Source organism: Camelus dromedarius, chromosome 9 (genome assembly GCF_036321535.1).
Source record: "Camelus dromedarius isolate mCamDro1 chromosome 9, mCamDro1.pat, whole genome shotgun sequence".
In the NCBI taxonomy this organism is placed as follows: Eukaryota; Metazoa; Chordata; class Mammalia; order Artiodactyla; family Camelidae; genus Camelus; species Camelus dromedarius.
Window position 1 is genome coordinate 65,182,987 of NC_087444.1, and position 20,117 is coordinate 65,203,103.

Genomic DNA, 20,117 nt, shown 5'->3' on the forward strand with positions numbered 1-20,117 from the left:
CTCCAAGAAACGCAGAGTAGAAAAACTTCAGTACTTTTATTCCTGTAGATACATATGCAGGGTTGGTCTTTTCTTTTTAAAGAAATGGGTCAAGGTTTGACACAACATTGTAAAATGAGTATAACTCAATCAAAAAATGTTAAAAAAAAAAAAGAAATGGGTCAAGGTTTTTAAAAATCATGTTTGAAAGAACAGCGATAAATAAACAATAAGGAACTACTGTACAGGACAGGGAACTGTATTCAATACCTTGTAATAACCTGTAATGAAAAAGAATATGACAAGGAATATGTATATAAAATGGAATCACTATGCTGTACCCCACAAATTAACACAATGTTGTAAACTGACTATATTTCAATAAAAAAATAAAATAAAGCAGGATACTGCTGGAAAGTAGTTTTCAAAACAAAACAAATAAAAAAGAATAGGGAAAATAGTTTTTACTCTTTTTTGTAGTATTTTTTTCTTTTTTTGGTCTTTTTTCTTTATTTTACTTTTCCTCTTTCTTTTTCTTTTTCTGTTTTTATTTTTCATTTTTTTCATTGTGGGTTTTTTTGGGGGGGTTGGAAATACTTTTTAAAAAGCAAAAATCATTTGTAACTCTTCCACCTGAAAGATGATAAAAATTTAGAAATGGAAGTGTCCCATGTTCCACTCCCCAGTAAACTACCTCCCCCTCAAATCTGGTCCAACGCCGTAGATAACTGGTAACATGACAAATGTCCTTTTTGGCTTTTCAAACATGTATATCAACACATCTACATACACTTGCATAGTATAGATAGTATACTACACAACACACACACTTTTAATAGAATCATGCTTTAAATATTGCTTTGCAACTTGTTTTCTTCACGTAACTATGTATTTTGGCCATTTTTCCATGTCAGCATGTATGAATTCACTTCTTTTTTAACTGCTGCAGTGTAAATGCATCCTAGGTCATCACGCTCTGCTGTAAGTAAACAAGGCAAGCAGCAGAACAATATGCATAAGTGATTGCATTTTTATAAAATTGACACATACATATTTCCTATGAAGGACTCCTTTGAGAAGAGTATGTGATGCAAGGCCAAGAGGAAGGGGAATTTTCGTATACATCTTTATAATGCTTGAAAAAAATTTCTGTAAAGATAACCTATTACATTTCAAACACAAAAACTAGTAAAGGGGTTTCTAAAATACTAAGCAATATACAGCTTTGCTTTTCAAGCCAGAATTTTTAAAAAAGGCCACGTAGTTGTTATATGTACCATATTTTAACACCCAACAGCCCCTCCAGGTTAACCGGCCTAACAGGCTTTTCTGCAGGCCCTGGAATGAAACTTCTCCCCCTTCCCTGAGCACATATTTGACCACGTTGTAAACATGTCAAGCAAAGAGGGTACTTCGTTCCAATCTACTTTTAAATCCAGGTATGTGCTCATGAGCAAGTTCACAGTGACCTAGTCTGTGACTCAGATTCCTTGAGAAAGGCAAAGAGGATGTACTGGGTTCTCACCATCCCCACCACCGTGTGCCCCTCTATAAAATGGGGGTCCTAGAAGTCCCTACCTTATAGCATAAGTTCCAGTACTTTCTAAGAGCTCGGGAACTCGTAGACCATTTTATTATGAATCAGAGATTTTCTCAATCCTGTGTAATCAGAATCAGATGCAGAAATTAAGAGTGATAGCTAAGAAGGCAATTGAGGAAATTAAATGGAAAGCTAATGATTACTCAGTGAAATCTAAAGAAGGCAAGGAGGGGGCGACAAAGGTGCAAAATGGAAAGTAATAGGGTGGTACACAAACCTAATCATATAAAAATTACATTAAATATAAATGGACTAAACACTCCCTAATAAGGTTTTATTTTTTTTAAAGCGGCTGAGACAACTGGGTATTTGTCTGGGGAAAAAATAAATTTCAAATGCTTTCTCACTCTGAATAAAAACTTAAACTGGGGGAAAAAAACCCAAACTGCTAGGTAACTGCTGCTGCTGCGTCCAGTAAACCCCAATTCCAAATGTGTGGGGCTCCACCATCCTCCCTGCGCTGAAGCTGATTCACTGAAGTGACTCACATATTTGTGCTTTAACAAGTCAAGCCATACCTGAAAATGCTTGGTGCTTTCACTGAGAGATGTTCAACCCATGGGCTCAGCATACATTAGAGTTAATACGATGCTTTTTGCCTCAGGGTCTTTAAAGAACATTTGTGGAGTTACTGGAGCTTGATATGCATAAAATCACTTTTTCCCTTAAAAAAAAATCACTCTGTAAAAGAATATTTAATGTCATAAGAAAATACCTGGGAATCTGATAAATGAAAAAAGAAAGATTACAAAAAAGCATGCCAAGTATGATTGCTTTTCTGATAAAAACATAAATATATGTGTGTTTGTGTTAAAATTGTAAATCAAAGTCTCTCAAAGGTTGACATTGGTTATTAAGGAAGAGGAGACACTTGCAGGGGATTTTTATTTCATTCCTGGGGCATTTTGGTAATTTCCAAATATTCTATGACAACTAATCCTTTTGTCTTCCAACAAAATTCAAGAAATGTGTGTTAATAAAAATGTGACTGTGGGACATAAGACGTGCGTTGAGAAAAGAATTATTTTGCTAAACATGTTCAAACTGTACCTGAGCAGCTAAGGCAGGTCAGGCCTCGTCAGACACTGGGGTCTTGGAGTCAAGCCGGTCTCTGGGCAGCAGGTAGGCAGGCTTGCACCTCTGCCCCACAACTGCCACTATCTCCTATGGCTTCATCTGGTCACGTATTTTGCAGAGTGCAGCTCAGCCAGACTGGCAGCAGTGTGGCCGGGCCAAGCCAGGCCTCAGCCAGCAGGACGGGTTTTTCTGCCTTGGCCCCTCCACTCAGAGACCCATTCCTGTGGGTGAGAGGGGAGCAAAGAGATGAGGGCCAGGTGAGGCTCCCAGGACCACGGAAGAGAGACACAGCCACTCAGTGGCATTCCTACCACACTTCTACATGACCATATCTGTCCAGAGCTGCATCCAGCCTCTAACCATCCATGGCTCCCCAGTGCCCTCAGCACAAAGTCCAGCTCCTCAGCCTGGCACTGAGGGGCCCCTGTGGCTTGTCTTCTTGCCATCTCCGCACAAGCTTATCCCTTTCTTCTGTCCCACTGAGTCAACCTCTCTTTCACCATTGGAGATCATAGAATGGAAAGAATAAACTGATGTTATATAGCAATCAAGCAGGCACATGACTCTAACTATATCCTTCCATGAGGGTAAGTTGGCTGACTCACCAAAATGTAAAACTCACACCCCTTTGACCCACCTGATTCCAATTCTGGGAATCTATTCTGCACATACACTCATGAGCGTGCACAAAGACTAGGGTAACTGAAAAGTAATAAATGAGAAATAGCCTAAATCAAATCAGAAGAGAACTAGTTATAGAATTCATCTTTTCACACCGTGGAATACTGTGCAGCTAAGTTTAAAGGGAGCTACATGTATATTTGCTGATATGAAATAATCTCCAAGATAGATTGTTCACTGAGAAAAATGCAAAGCGCAAAACTGAATGTATACTAAATGCAACGTGGTACCCTAGACTGGATCCTCAGGAGAAAAGACATTAGTGGGAAAACTAGTTGCAATCCAAATAAAGTCCAGCGTTTAGTTAATGGTCTTGTAATGTTAATGGTGTTAATTTCTTGGTTTTGATAAACATACCATGGCTATGTAATACGTTAACATTAGGGGAAACTGGGTGAAGGGTATACAAGAATTCTCTGTACTATCTTTGTGCCTTTTCTGTAAATCTAAAAACCTTTCCATCATTCTAAGTGAAGTAAGCCAGAAAGAGAAAGAAAAATACCACATGATATCACTCATATGTGGAATCTAAAAAAAGAAAAAAGAAGAGACTAATGAACTCATCTACAAAACAGAAACAGACTCACAGACATAGTAAACAAATTTATGGTTACCAGGGGGAAAGCAAGTAGGAAGGGATAAATTGGGAGTTCGAGATTTGCAAATATTAACTACTATATATAAAATAGATAAACAACAAGTTTCTTCTGTGTAGCAGGGGGAACTATATTCATACCTTATAGTAACCTACAATGAAAAATAATATGAAAATGAATATATGTATGTATATGTATGACTGAAATATTATGCTGTATACCAGAAATTGACGCCACATTATAAACTGACTATACTTCAATTTTAAAAAGTCAAAAAAATTTTAAAAATAAAAATCTTCCAAAATAAAAAGTTTATTTGAAAAAAAACTGAATATATATTTCTATATTTATAGAGCACTAAAGATGAGGAGAAAAAGGGGGAAATTTATGGATTCATAAGATACATCGTTTCTTATAAATTGTTTTATTTTTATGATTAAATTTCCCTATTTCAGAAATGATTATCTAGTTGGATAATTAATGAATATTTTAAAAATAATTTACACCCACAGTTGCATCATGATTTTTTCAGAGCACACAATGTCATTATTTAAAATTTTTTATCAGATGGCGTTATTTCAGAATGCCTTCATTTAGGATTGCAGAGAGAAATGGCTGAAGAATGCAGTGAAAGTGAGAAAACAGGGCAAATTCTCTAGAAACCAACTCACAAAATGTTCAGGTTACAAAATGGCCCACTCACTGAATCTATCAAAAATGCTTTTATCAGTATTAACCAGAATAGTTTCACAAGCTGGGGGGAAATGGATTTTTGATTATGGTCCTCTCAGAACAACTGAGCTCGAAGAGCCTGGAGTCAGAGACAGAGCCGACAGCAGGGAACGGGCTTCCCAGAAGGGTAAGAATCTGGAGGCAATAATCATCTTTGGGAAAATCCACTGACTTTCCTGGCTCCCCAGTGGGGTCTTGGCAAGTTGGGGGTGAGAACCAGGAGTCCAATGTGGGTTAACCGCCCTTAATTAGGAAAGTTGACAGTGTTATGGAAAGTCTTCCAGAGTGATGATGCGAGTCCTGGATATTCGAGGGCTGCAGTAGTTAGAAGAACTGAACTCTCCGGATCTGGTGACAGCCTATCTTTTGCAGACTATGTCACTGATGCCTTATGCCTCCAGGACTGAAGGGCCAGAAAGCTATGTTGAGACAGTTTGCACCTGCCCCTGTCCTAGGTGGTAAAATTGTGAATACCATTGACTCGTTCATGCCTTCAGATATTACTGCTAACCTTATCATGGGCACCAGGCACTGTTCTAGGTTCTGGGGACCCAGGGGAATGAACCAACCCCCAGGCTCTCCCTTTACAAACCTTGCCTTCTGGAGGGGGAGATAGAGAAAACCAATAGGGGAAATAGACATGTTAGAGGATAAGAAACGCTAAGGAGAGAAATAAAATATAAAAATAAAAGAATTTTTACAAATCAGTGGGGAAGGGAGGCAGGAGTTTCAGCACCACTGCGGCATCCTGACTGGATGTATAAGCTTCCGACAGTGGCCAGTGCCCATCTGGGTTGTTTCCCATTGTCCCCTCACCATGTGTTGGGGGTTGGGGAGACCATTCCTGGGGTACACGCCTACCTTGGGGCAGGAATGGAGTCAGTGCCACCCCATGGGCTCGGCCTTGGAGCAGGGGGGAGTTGGATACCCAGAGCCTGCTCAGGTCTAGGAAGAGGTGAACAGACCCTGGGGGCAGAAAGAACCACTGTCCCCTCTTCCCATTAAACCTTCCTCCTGATGATTTGGAGATAAATGCCACATAAAGCACTGAGAATTCAATGTTAGTTATTATCATCACTGTCACTTTTATTAATATCAAGGGCCCCCATCATTCACCTGTGCCAGTTATCAATTTATTGCCTCTAAATTCCAACATTTATCAGCTGGCACAAGGTTAGGCCTGTCAGTAGAGGGCGCTGAAGGGACACTGCAGAAGGTAGGGGCGTCTCTAGATTCCAGTGCTTTTTTCTTGTTCCTACTGGGCTGTGACCAGCAGGTGGCTGTGGTTCCTCTCCATACCTTCCTGAGCCTAGCTAGGGACACACCACTTAACCCACATAAGAAACCTATTGAAAACATGAAACAGAATCAGGATTTCCCACTGAATTGACTATCTTTTCAGATGCTCTGAAAATGGAAATAGAAAGATGTGAAACAGAGAAAATGGTCTTTCTGAAGAGCCACTTCCAATCCTGCTGGAAAAAATGATAAAAGGATCCTGGCGTTTGATCCCTGGCATTAACGTTCATCACATAAAGATTCATTCAGAAAAGTGAGGAAACAAGTCTGGAAACTGAAGGAATTTTTCAACTTTTGAGAGCTCTACCCAGAGTCAAGGAAAGTGATATTTGTTGTCTAGAAGCCACTGGTTAATAGTTGTTAACCACTGCAAAATACAGTGGCTTAAAATAATGATTTTTTTTAGTTCCTGATTCTGTGGAACCATTTGGGCTGAGCTCAGTCAGCCAGGCAGTTCTTCTGTTTTTTTTCTCACCTGGGCTAAATCATGCAGCTGCAGTCGGCTAACGGGTTGGCTGGTGGTTGATCTAGGGTGGCCTCCCTCCATGTATGGCTGGCTGGGAATTTGTATAGATGGCTGGGATGATGGCTCTGACTGGGCCATATGTCTACAGCAGGCCAGCCCAGGTTTATTCACACGGTGGTGTTTACAGGGTTCCCAAGAGCAGCAAGAAAAGACAAGTCCGAAAGTATGCAAACAATTTTCAAGTCTCTGCTTTTGTCACATGTGCTATTGTCCCAATGGTCGCAGCAAATCAATGGATAAGGCCAGATTTAGTGTGGAAGGTGTGCAGGAGGGAGGAGAAATACGGAGTCCATTTTAACTCACAATCTACCACACAGGGGATCCAGGATGATAAAAAGGTGTCAGCGGTCCCCAGCAGAAGTAGTCAAATGCCTTTATTTGAGAGTGTCCCACAGTTGTGACCTCCTCAAACTGCTACAGTTTCCAGGAGGAAGCTGGATGGGAAACATGTAATGCCAACAGTAGCCGGGACCTTGGGCCATTCCTCCAAAGAGTTGTCCTATGAAAAGTTGCCTTTTTCTGAATTCTGGATATCACAGAAGGTTAAGGAGACAATGTTTTTATTAAATTCATGTTTCAAAACCCAAGTGGGAAATCTATTAAAGACATCTAGTTTCCCTTAGATATCTCTCAGATGGCTCTTCAGATGCTGTGGGCACTGGAATGGAAACAAATAACATATAAAAGATAAAAAGCTAAGAAATTGGTCTTTTTGTTTCCATTTCAGTACTGTTGGACATGTAATTAAAAGAAGGTCTCAAATATTGAAAGTTCTACTCTAATAGAAAAGAAGCAGGAAGCTATAGAAATGAGAAAACCATAACTGAAAATGTGATAACTACAACGATTTGCAAGAGAACAAACACAGAGATGTAAAAAAGAAAAAAAGGACAGAAAAATCATAAAAGGTGGAAAGGGGATCAGGAAAATATAGATTTTCTCTTTCTCTCTCTCTTTTTTTCACTTCATTCTTTTTGGGATGTGTTTGAGCCTACATGACTACCAGTGTAAAGCAAACAGATATAGCAATGGGTTAACATGCTTGAAAAACAGGGTAACCACAAATCAAAAGCATACAGTAGAGTCACAAAAACCAAAAAGAAACTGAGCTAATACAAAAGAAAATTATCAAACCACAAAAAGAAAAACAAACAAGAAAGGAACAAAGAAGAAATACCAAATCAACTGGAAAACAAAGTTCAAAATGGCAATAAACACACACCTATCAACAATTACTATAAATGTCAATGGACTAAATGCTTCAATCAAAAGACACAGAGTGGCAGATTGGATAATAAAACAAAAGTCTACAACATGCTGCCTGTAAGAGACTCACTTTAGAGTGAAGGACATACATAGATTAAAAGAGAGAGGATGGAAAAAGACATTTCATGCAAACGGAAATGACAAGAAAACGGGAGTAGCAATACTCATATCAGACAAAATAGGCTTTAAAACAAAGGTTATAAGCGAAGATAAAGAAGGACACTATATAATGATCAAAGGAGCAATATAAGGTGAGGATATTACACTTGTTAACATATATGCACCCAATATAAAAGCACCTAAATATATAAAATACTAACAGGCATAAAGGGAGAAATTGATGGGAATACAATAATAGTAGGAGACTTTAACACTCTATTAACATCATTGGACAGCTCTTCCAGACAGAAAATAAATGAGGAGATACTAAATGACACAATAGAACAATTGGACTTAGTTGATATTTTTAGGACATTATACCTCCCCAAAACAGAATATACATTCTTTTCAAGTGCTCATGGAACATTCTCTTGGATAGACCACATACTCAGGCACAAAAGAAGCCTCAACAAATTTAAGAGGATAGAAATTATTTCAAGCATCTTCTCTGACCACAATGACATGAAACGAGAAATCAACCACAGAAAAGCAAATGAGAAAAAAATGATAGCATGGAAACTAAACAACACGCTACTAACAGGCCAATGAGTCAAAGATGAAATCAAAGAAGAAATTTAAAAATACCTTGAGACAAATGACAATGAAAACACAACCACACAAAATCTATGGGATGGAGCAAAAGTAGTCCTAAGAGGGAAGTTTATAGCAATATAGGCCTTCCTCAAAAAACAAGAACAATCTCAAATAAACAACCTAACCTACCGCCTAAAAGAATTGGAAAAAGAAGAACAAACAAAACCTAAAGTCAGCAGAAGGAAAGAAATAATAAAGATCAGGGAGGAAATAAATAAAATTCATTAAAAATAATAGAAAAATCAATCAAACCAAGAGCTGATTTTTTTTGAAAAAGTAAACAAAATTAACAAACCTCTGGCCAGGCTCACCAAGAAGAAGAGAGGACACAAATAAACAAAATAAAAAATGAAAATGCATAAATTACAACCAATACCACAGAAATGCAAAAAAAAAACCCATAAGAGAATAATATGAACAATCATATGGCAACAAATTGGACAACTTATAATACATGGACAAGTTTCTAGAAACATACAGTCCACCAAAAACTGAATCAAGAAGAAATAGATCATTTGAACAGACTGATCACTTGAAGTGAAACAGAATCAGCAATTAAAAAAAAAAAAACCCTCCCTGCCAACAAAAGTCCAGGACCAAATGGCTTCACTGGGTAATTCTATCAAACATACCAAGAAGAGCTCATACCAATCCTTCTCAAACTCTTCCAAAAGATTGAAGAGGAGGGAACATTCCCAAACTAATTCTATGAAGCCACCATCATCCTGGTACCAAAGCCAGACAAAGACACTACCAAAAAAGAAAACTGTAGGCCAATATGGTTGAAGAGCATAGATGCAAAAATCCTCAACAAAATTTTAGTAAACAGAATCCAACAACACATAAAAAAAGATTAGATACCACGATCAAGTTGGGTTCATCCTAGGGACACAAGGATGGTTCAACATATCCAAATCAATCAACATGATGCACCACATCAACAAAAGAAAGGACAAAAATCACATAATTATTTCAATAGATGCAGAAAAAGCATCTGATACAATTCAACACCCATTTAAGATAAAAATTCTAACAAAAGTGGATATACAGGGAATATATCTCAACATAATAAAAGCTATTTATGACAAACCTAACCTACAGCCAGCATAATACTCAATGGTGAAAAGTTGACAGCCTTCCTGCTAAAATCTGAAACAAGACAAGGATACCCACTCTCACCACTTCTATTCAGTATAGTATTGGAGGTCTTAGGCATAGCAATTAGAGAAGAAAAAATAATAAAAGGGATCTAAATTGGAAGAGAAGAGATAAAACTGCCATTATATGCAGATGACATGATACTATATAGAGAAAACCCTAAAGGCTCCACACAAAAACTACTAGAGCTAATAAAAGAATTTGGCAAGGTAGCAGGATACAAGATTAACATACTTCTGTGGCATTTCTTTACACTAACAATGAAATATCAGAAAAGGAAAGTAAAATAGAGCCAGTGAGCTTTTATCAAAAAAAAAAAAAAAAAGGAAAGGAAAGGAAAGAAACAATCTCTTTTAAAATTGCATCCAAAAAAATAAAGTGCTTAGGAATAAATCTGACCAAAGAAGTGAAAGACTTACATACGGAGAACTACAAAACATTGACTAAGGAAATTAAAAATGACTTGAATAAATGGAAAGATATCCCATGTTCTTGGATTGGAAAAATTAATATTGTTAAAATGTCCATACTACCCAATGCAATCTACAGATTTAATGTGATCCCTATCAAATTACCCAGGACATTTTTCACAGAACTAGAACAAATAATCCTAAAATTTATATGGAATCACAAAAGACCTAGAATTGCCAAAGCAATAGAAGAAAAAGAGTGAAGCTGGAGGAATAACTCTCCCAGACTTCAGACAATACTACAGAGCTAAGTAATCAAAACAGCAAGGTATTGGTACAAAAACAGACATATGGATCAATGGAATAGAATTCAGAGCCCAGAAATAAACCCACAAACTTTTGGTCAAATAATCCTTGACAAAGGAGGCAAGAACATACAATAAAGACAATCTCTTCAGCAAATGGTGTTGGGATAACTGGACAGCTGCATGTGAATCAATGAAGTTAGACCACTCCCTCACAATATACACAAAAATCAACTCAAAATGGCTTAAAGACTTAAACATAAGACAAGACACTATAAACTTCTTAGAAGAAAACATAGGCAAAACATTATCTGACATAAATCTTAGCAACGTTCTTCTAGGGCAGTCTACCCAAGCAATAGAAATAAAAGCAAGAATAAACAAAGGGGACCTAATTAAATGTATAAGCTTTTGCACAGCAAAGGAAACAATAAACAAAACAAAAGGACAAACTACAGAATGGGAGAAAATATTCACAAAAGATGAGGCTGACAAGGGCTTAAGTTCCAGAATATATAAACAGCTCATACAACTTAATAATAATAAAAAACCCAATCCAAAACTGGGCAGAAGACCTAAACAAGCAATTCTGCAATGAAGACATACAAATAGCTGATAGGCACATGAAAAAATGCTCAGCATCACTAATTATCAGAGAAATGCAAATCAAAACTACAATGAAGTGTCACCTCACACCAGTCAGAATGGCCATCATTAAAAAGTCCACAAACGATAAATGCTGGAGAGGCTGTGGAGAAAAGGGAACACTTCTACACTGTTGATGAGAATGTAGTTCTGTTATGTAAAGCAATATGGAGATTCCTCAAAAGACTAAAAATAGACTTCCCATAGGTTCCAGCAATCCCACTCCTGGGCATATATCCAGAGGGAATCTTAATTCAAAAAGACACATGCACCCCAATGTTCACAGCAGCACTATTTACAATAGCCAAGACATGGAAACAACCTAAATGTCCATCGACAGATGACTAGATAAAGAAGCTGTGGTATATTTATACAATGGAATACTACTCAGTTATAAAAAAAGAAAAAATAATGTCATTTGCAGCAACATGGATGGACCTGGAGATTGTCATTCTAAGTAAGCCAAAAAGAGAAAGAAAAATGCCATGTGATATCACTTACATGTGGAATTAAAAAAAAAAAAAGACAAATGAACTTATTTATAAAACAGAAATAGACTCACAGACATAGAAAATGAACTTATGGTTACTAGGGTGGGAGTGGCGTGGGAAGGGATAAATTAGGAGATCAAGATTTGCAGATACTAACTAATATATATAAAATAAACAAGTTCATACTATATAGCACAGGGAACTATATTCAACATCTTATAGTAACCTATGGTGAAAAAGAGTATGAAAACGAATATATGTATGTTCATGTATGACTGAAGCATTGTGCTGTACACCAGAAATTGACACAACATTGTGAACTGACTAGACATCAATAAACTATATATATATATATATATATATATATATATACACACATATATATGTGAAGGCCCCTAATATTCAAGTTCCTCTTGCTGTACAAAAAGAACACCCAAGATCAAATTGCCAAGGATGTCTCATCTCACCACTTTTTTCAGCATCATACTGGAAGCCCTAGCTAATGCAATAAGGCAAGAAAGGGAAATAAAAGGTACACAGATAGAGAAGGAGAAATAAAGCTGTTTTTTGTTTGCAGATAACTGGCTACGTAGAAAGTCCAAAAGAATTGACCAAAAAAACCCTCCTAGAACTAATAAGTAATTATAGCAAAGTTGCAGGATACAAGGTTAATATATAAAAGACCAAATTGCTAGTCCCAGCATTACATCTGTTGATCACATCCCTGCCTAATATCAACTGAGATACCACTTACAGACTTACAAAGGATTGATCTAGAAATAACAAGTGCAATCACTGACACTTTGGAGATTTACAATCATGAGACACAAGTGCTATTCCTTATTAGACTTTCCTGATCTTCCTTAAGGAAGTGACTACCAATCAGGCCAAAAATAGATTAGTTTATGCTTCATTTCCATGCCATGGCAGCAAACATTTTATTCAGTAAAGGTAAATTTTCTGATAAGGAAGAAATGAGGTCAAAAGACACCATGATTCCCATAATATGTTTTAAATTTAAATATCAAGATACTTTCTGGGTAATAAGCCCTATTTTGAACATAGATACTTATATTTAGAATGCTTACCATATTAATCCTCAAGCAGAGTGAGTGATAAAATCCCAAATTTAATCTTCCAAAAACATTCTTTTAAAATACAGGCATACTTCAAAGACATTGCAGGTTCAGTTCCAGACTACCTCAATAAGGTGAATACTGCAAAAAAGCAAGTCAGAGGAATTTTTTGGTTTCCCCACATATAGTAGGTTTACCTATACTGTAGTCTATCAACTGTGAAGTGGCATTATGTATAAAAATACAAGATATACATCCTAATTTTAAAATATTTTATTGTTAAAAAAAGGTAACCATCATTTGAGCCTTCAGAGAGTCATAATTTTTTCCCTGATGGAGCAGGTTGCCTTGATGTTCATGGTTGTTGACTGGTCAGTGTAGTGGTTGCTGAAAATTGGAGTGACTATGGCAATTTATTAAAATAAAACAACAATGAATTTAGCTACATCAACTGACTCTTCCTTTTAAACTGCCTCTTCCTTCTCTGTAGTATGCAATGCTGTTTAATAGCATTTTACTAACAGTAGAACTTTCAAAATTGGAGTGAATCCTCTCAAACTCTACTGCTACTTTATCAACTAAGTTTATGTGATATTCTAAATCCTTTGTTGCCATTTCAACAATCTTCACAGCATCTTCACCAGGAGTCAATTCCATCTCAAGAAACCACTTTCTTTACTCGTTTATTAGAAGCAACTGCTCATCCGTGAAAATGTTACAATGAGATTGCCACAATTCAGTCACATCTTTAGGCTCCCCTTCTGATTCTAGATCTCTTGCTATTTTCACCACTTCCTCCAAGGAAGTCTTGAACCTCTCAAAATCATTTGTAAGTGTTGGAATCAACTTTTTCCAACCTCCTGTTAATGCTGATGTTTTGACCTTGTCCAGTGAATCACGATATTCTTAATGGCATCTAGAATGGCAAATCCTTTCCAGGTTTTCAATTTACTTTGCCCAGATCCATCAGAAGAATCACTATCTACGGAAGCATAGCCTTACAAAATGTATTTCTTAAATAATAAGACTTGAAAGTCAAAACGCGACTTGATCCATGGGCTGCAGAGTGGATGTTGTATTAGCAGTTGTATTAGCAGGCATAAAAACACCATGAATCTCATTGTACATCTCCATCAGAGCTTTTGGGTGACTAGGTGCATTGTCAGCGAACAGCAATGTTTTGAAAGGAATCTTTTTTTTTTTTTTTTTTTCTGAGCAGTAGGTCTTAACAGTGAGCTTAAAGTATTCAGTAAACCATGTAACCAGATGTGCTGTCATCCAGGCTTTGTTGTTGCATTTACAAAACACAGGCAGAGGAGATTTAACATAATTCTTACGGGCCCTAGTACTTTCAGAATGGTAAATGAGCACTGGCTTCTACTTCAAGTCACCAGCTACATTAGCCCCTAACAAGTCAGCAGCCTGTCTTTTGAAGTTTTAAAGCCAGGCATTGACTTCCCTTAAATCTCACGCACCAACCTCTGCTAGCTTCAAACTTTTCTTCTGCAGCTTCCTCACCTCTCTCAGCCTTCACAGAATTGAAGAGAGTTAGGGATCTTGTTCTGGATGAGGCTTTGGCTTAAGCAAATGTTGTGCCGGTTCGGGTCTTCTATCAAAAACTTTCTCCATATCAACAAGAAGGCTGTTTCACTTTATCACTCATATGTTCACTGGAATAGCACTTTTAATTTCCTTCAAGAACTTTTCCTTTGCACTCACAACTTGGTGAACTGTTCGGCGCAAGAGGCCTCACTTTCAGCCCGTCTGGGCTTTCAACATCCCTTTCTCACTAAGCTTAATCATTTCTAGCTTTTGATTTAAAGTGACAGACGTGCAAGTCTTTCACTTGAGCACTTAGAGGCCATTGTAGGGTTATTAATTGGTCTAATTTCAATAGTGTTGTTTTTCAAGGAATTGGGAGACCCTAGGAGAGAGAGACAGACGAGGGAACAGCTGACTAGTGGAGCGTTTAGCGCACACACAACATTTATCAGTTAAGTTCGCTGCCTTGTGTGGGCGCGATTTGTGGTGCTCTGGAACAATTACAATAGTAACATCGAATATCACTGATCACAAATCACCATAAAAATAAAATAATGAAAATGTTTTAAATATTGCAAGAATTACCAAAATATGAGACAGAACCATGAAGTGAGAAAATGCTGTTAGAAAAATGGCACCAATAGACTTGCTTTCACAAACCTTTAGTTTGTGAAAAAAAATGAAGTATCTGCAAAACACAATAAATTGAGGTCTGCTTGTACTTTAAATGCTATTGGTTGGTGCCAAACATTTTTAAGGCGTTTTCAACGTATTTCACAAAATGTGTCATTTAAAAAGTGTACATTATCACTAGATAAAACCAACTGTGTGTATATTTTCTCCCTAATGAAGTATGTTTGTATATTTCCTTCTCAAGAGATTTTTGTCCCAATAGCTTTCACTGTTGAGTAGACTATGTTCAGGGAGAAAAATACTTAAAAGAAAAAAACTAAGAGTGTATTGATGAAAAACTAAGAGAATGTTATATAGCACAGGGAAATATATTCAATATCTTGTAGTAACTTACGCTGAAAAAGAATATGAAAACAAATGTACGTGTGTTCCTATATGACTGAAGCCTTGTGCTGTACACCAGAAATTGACACAACATTGTAAACTGACTATACTTTGATAAAAATATATATTTTTAAAAACTAAGAGAATGTTGATTACTCTTGCATCTGGGTGATAAGTACATAGGGGTTCATTAAACTGTTCTCTGTTAAAAAAAAATAGACACTTCTGTGATTTTGTACAGCTTTTAGGAGAATGCCAGCACTCCTGAGCATGACCAACTAGACCAGGTCCTGCCGACCACATCCAGCCTCTCCCTCCCCTGCCTCCCCTGTTCCTCCTTGCTTTGCTCTCCCTGTTCCAGAGACATTGGACTTCCAGGCCATGTTTCCTCCCAGCCCAGAGCTCTGGAACCTACTTTCCTACTGCCTGGAACCCTCTCCCTAGTCTGGTTAGTGAGTACTCATCCTTCAGATCTGAGTGCAAGCATCACTTCCTCCAGGAAGTCCTTCTTGAGAACACCGGCCAGATCAGAGTTTTACTTTCTTAATCTATCTTGTGGCCTTTCTTTGGAGCATTTAGCACAGTTTTAATTTTATTTTTAATTAATAACAATAGCCAGCACTTACTCTGTGCCAAGGGCTGTCCTAAGGACTTCATGGGTATCTGCTCATTTGATTCTCTCAACGCACAGAAAGTGGAAGAAACTTGTTCAAAGTCATACAGCTGGTAAATGATAGAGGCAGTACTGAAACTCTGTCAGTCTGATTCCAGAGCTGACACCTTAACCATTCTGTTCTGCTCTTTCCGCGTGATGTGAATAATATGCATCTCTCCTACCAGACTGTGATTCCTCAATGGTAGATACTTGGTGTTATAGACTGAATTGTGCCTCTGCCCCCAAATTCACGTGTTGAAGCCTCAGCCCTCAATGTGACTGTATTTGGAGATATGGCTTTTAAGGAGGGCATTAAGTTAAATGAGGGCATAAGAGCGGGCCCTAATCCAACTGGACTGATGTCCTTCTGTCTCAGTCTGTTTGGGCTGCCATAAAAGATTATCATAGACTGGGTAGATTATAAGGAACAGAAATTGATTATTCACAGTTTCAGAGGCTGGGAAGTCCAAGATCAGGCACTGGCAGATTTGGTGTCTGGTGAGGGCCCAATTTCTGGTTAATAGATGACTGTCTTCTCACTGTAACATCACATGGTGGAAGGGCCAAGGGAGCGCTCTGGGGCCTCTTTTAGAAGGACACTAATTCCGTTCACGAAGGCTCCACCCTTATCCCCTAACCAACTACCCAAAGGCCCCACCTCCAAATATCCTCACACTGGGGACTAGATTTCAATATACGAATTTTTTGAGGGACAGAAGCGTTCTGTTTATGACACTTTATACAAAGAGGAAGAGACAGCATGCACAGAGAGAAGACCACGTGAGGACACAGTGCAAACCAAAGAGAGAGACCTCAGGAGAAACCAAACCAACTGGCACCTTGATTTTGAACTTCCAGGCTCCAGAACTGGGAAAAATAAATTTCTGTTGTTTAAGTCACACAGTCTGTGGCATTTTGTTACAGCAGCCCTAGCAGACTAATACACTTGGTCTCTTCTGCTTGCCATTATATATACCTTGGGGTAAATGCCATGCCTAGCATATAGTAGGGCTTCCAAAAATATATACTTAGGTGTCACCATCTTCTCTGGAAAGTTTTCTCTTCCCCTTCTCCCTCCCCCAGCCCTGGCTTAAGTGCCCCTTCTGGGCTTTATTTGCTACACTTTCCACTTGGTTCTGGAAGGATACGTTTTAAGGTCTAATTCCTTTGTAGGAGGTTAAACCTTAGAATTAAAAAAAATTGTTTTGGGGGGAGTAATTAGGTTTATTTATTTACTTACTTATTCTGATGGGGATACTGGAGATTGAACCCAGGACCTCATGGACGCTAAGCATGCACTCTACAACTGAGCTATATCCTCCCCACTTAAATCTTTGAATTTAAAGATTTCAAAGGGACTGAGTCTTCTCCAGGGCTCAGCACAGATGGTGTATGCTTTTGGAGTTTAACAAATAATTGAGTAAATGCAAGTCTCCTGACCTCTGGAGCCTTGGTTCAAGTCCTGGTTCAAGACAACCTGAGTTCTAAGCTTCATATCTAAATTCCTGTGCAACCTGGGGCACTGACCCTCAAAAATAATCATGGCCTTGAGTTCCTCCAGAGATCAAAGCTTGGGTAAAGTGCATGATGCTCTGGAAAGTACAGGGTCATTTTGATACCTGTTATAAGAATGTATACAGTTGAGCCGAGCCCCTGAGTCTTAGTCATTTGCCTAACTCCAGCCAGACTTCTAGCTGCACCTCAGACATGCCAAGTTTACTCCTGTCTCAGGGCCTTTGCACTTGCTACCTCTTCTGGGAACACACTTCATCTAGACATTCCCATCGTAAATATTTGGTCTTAATTTTCAGTGTCTACACCAGAGTCAAGGCAGGTGATGTGGATTGCAAGGAAACAGTTTGGTTTCAGGGCATTGGGGAAGGGAAGAGATGTCACTGTTCTATTAGTTCATTTAATCCTCTCGGCAGTCCTGACAGGTATTTATTGTCACTATCCCTACCTTACAGATGAGGAAGTTGAGGCCAAGAGACATTAAGTAACCTGCCAAAGTTCTCACCATTAGCAAGGAGGAAGACCAGGACATGAGTTCAGGCAGTTTGGATCCACTGTCCACTTTCTTTTTTTTTTTTTTTTTTTGGATTCTTGAACGTAAACTTTAATGTGATTTGATAAATGTATGTTATTTGCGTAGCCACCACTAAACTCAATATACAAAACATTTCCATCACCCCAACTTGGGTCCCAAGATGACCCAAGCCACTGAGATGTTGTCATTATTGTTGCCATTGTATGAAAGATTTGTTTTTTTCTGGAGGTTCACAGAAATGGTATCATGTATCTTGCGTTTTTATGTGTCTGGTTTCTTTCACTCATCATGTTGTTTTTGGATTTGGCCACTTTGTTGTCTCAGTTGTTGCTTCTTTTACATTGCTGAGTAGTTTCCTGCAAATCCTTTTCCACGTGCCTCTTTTTTTTTTAACTTTTTTAATTGAGTTATAGTCATTTTACAATGTTGTGTCAAATTCCAGTGTAGAGCACAATTGTGCAGTTATACATGAACATACATATATTCATTGTCACAGTTTTTTTCACTGTGAGCCACCAGTGTCCACCTTCTTAGCCACAAAGCTCTCTGTTTCTCAGTATACATTAAAGTGTAGTTGACACAGGGCCTGGCATGAGGTAGTTGCTCAATAAGCCATAGCTATTTCTCTACTCGTCTAATCTTACAATCCAGCCTCCAGAATGAAGCCAATAGCCTTTCCTACTCCATCTTGCCAGAACCCAGGGTCCCTCACTCCATCCTCTCAGGCCTGAACACGTTGGGTAGCTGGAACTGAGGGCTCTATACCAAGGCTCTTGAGTTCCAGTCCAAGCTCCACCATTCACTAGCCCTGTAAACACAGAAATGTTGCATCCCTCCCCGGGTGTCAGTTTCCTCACATGTAAAATGCGGACAATAACAATCCATATATCCTGGAATCATTAAAAGATTTGGTGAGATGACACACTCAGAATGCTTTCCACCCCACGTGGCTCATAAAAAGTGTTCAATAACTGGTTGTTTAAAAAAAGTGCTCAATAAATTGTAGCAATTATGATTAAGGCTTCTTAATAAGAAGCTCCCAAAGGTCTGAGGCTATGAAATATGTCCCAACCACCTTTAGGACCAAAGTTGGGACCAGATGACCTCATTGCTTGCAGACAAGGCTGGCTGGCTGAGAGGACTTCTTACCTGACCCAACACAGGATCTATAAGACAAGCGCTTCCGGGAGGCAATGTGGTTTAGGGGGTGATCTCTTGGGTCTGATAGAACTGGTTATGAATCCTAGCTTTGATGTATCCTCAGGGCCTGTTTCTTCATCCATCAAATGGGAAGGGAACAGTGTGAGAGATGATTAAGAATGTGGGTTTGGATTCAGAAGATTATATATTATATATATACTCCTTGATCAGCCATGGACCAGCTATGAGAGCTGAGATGAGTATCTCAGCTCCACAAGCCTCAGTTGTCTGTTTCAGTGGGCGTTGTTATCTTTCCTTTTCCTAGGGTGGCTATGAGGATTTCCCAAGACCATGGGTGCCCACACTCTGGACACTGTAGCTGTTAGGATGGGAGACAGTGTGTATCGATGTTTAGGAGCTTAGATTCTGGAGTCGAACTGCAACAGGCCTAGTTCAATATTATTATACTAATTTTAAAAATATCCTTTTCTAAAACGCAAATGCATTTGCCCGAAAGTTTGAGTTGTTGAAAATACGTGCTGAGTGCTGAATCCTTCAGGATCAGATTCAATTCCAAAAAAATCCCAAACCAACCAAACAAAACCTCCTCATTTATAAATGAAGTAAACCAAGGTCAACCACGACCACATCAGATCCCATTCCACAGCTACAAGATCAATCCTACTTAATGGTAGTGTAGCTTGAATGCTGGACTCTCACCAGAACAAGGTCGGAGTCCCAGCAATGCCCACACTCGCTGTGGGATCTGAGGCAAGAGACTTCACCTCTGATCGTTAGCATTTAGTCCGACATAGTAATCTGCTCCCTCACAGGTATATTTAGAAGGATTCAATGAGATGATGCACAAAGTGTAGTACACGGAAAGGGCTCAGCAACCTGGAGCTCTTTTCACTGTTACTACAGCGCCTGTTTTTCCCCTATTTGAAGGGATAGATCTCGCGTGCCCGGTACTCGCCTTAGGCGATCTCGGTCCCGATTATCCCAGGCTCTTCTGAGTCTCGGCCTCCTCAACAGGGCCTCTCCAACTCCTTCCTCACCACACTCCCCACCCCCAGTTCTTCAGCTAGCCGCAGGAAAGAAGACGCCAGACAGCACTCACCA

The 20,117-nt window shown here is 38.7% G+C and overlaps 1 long non-coding RNA gene across 1 annotated transcript; it reads right to left on the minus strand.

The window, feature by feature from the left end:
* Nucleotides 1–201: 201 nt before the first annotated feature.
* Nucleotides 202–20,094, minus strand: LOC135322053 (uncharacterized). Its single transcript, XR_010382346.1, has 4 exons — nucleotides 19,972–20,094; nucleotides 2,630–2,877; nucleotides 1,558–1,638; nucleotides 202–958 (listed from the first exon to the last, which is right to left on the minus strand). It is a non-coding gene; the product is annotated as an uncharacterized LOC135322053 (long non-coding RNA).
* Between the last annotated feature and the right edge of the window lie 23 nt (nucleotides 20,095–20,117).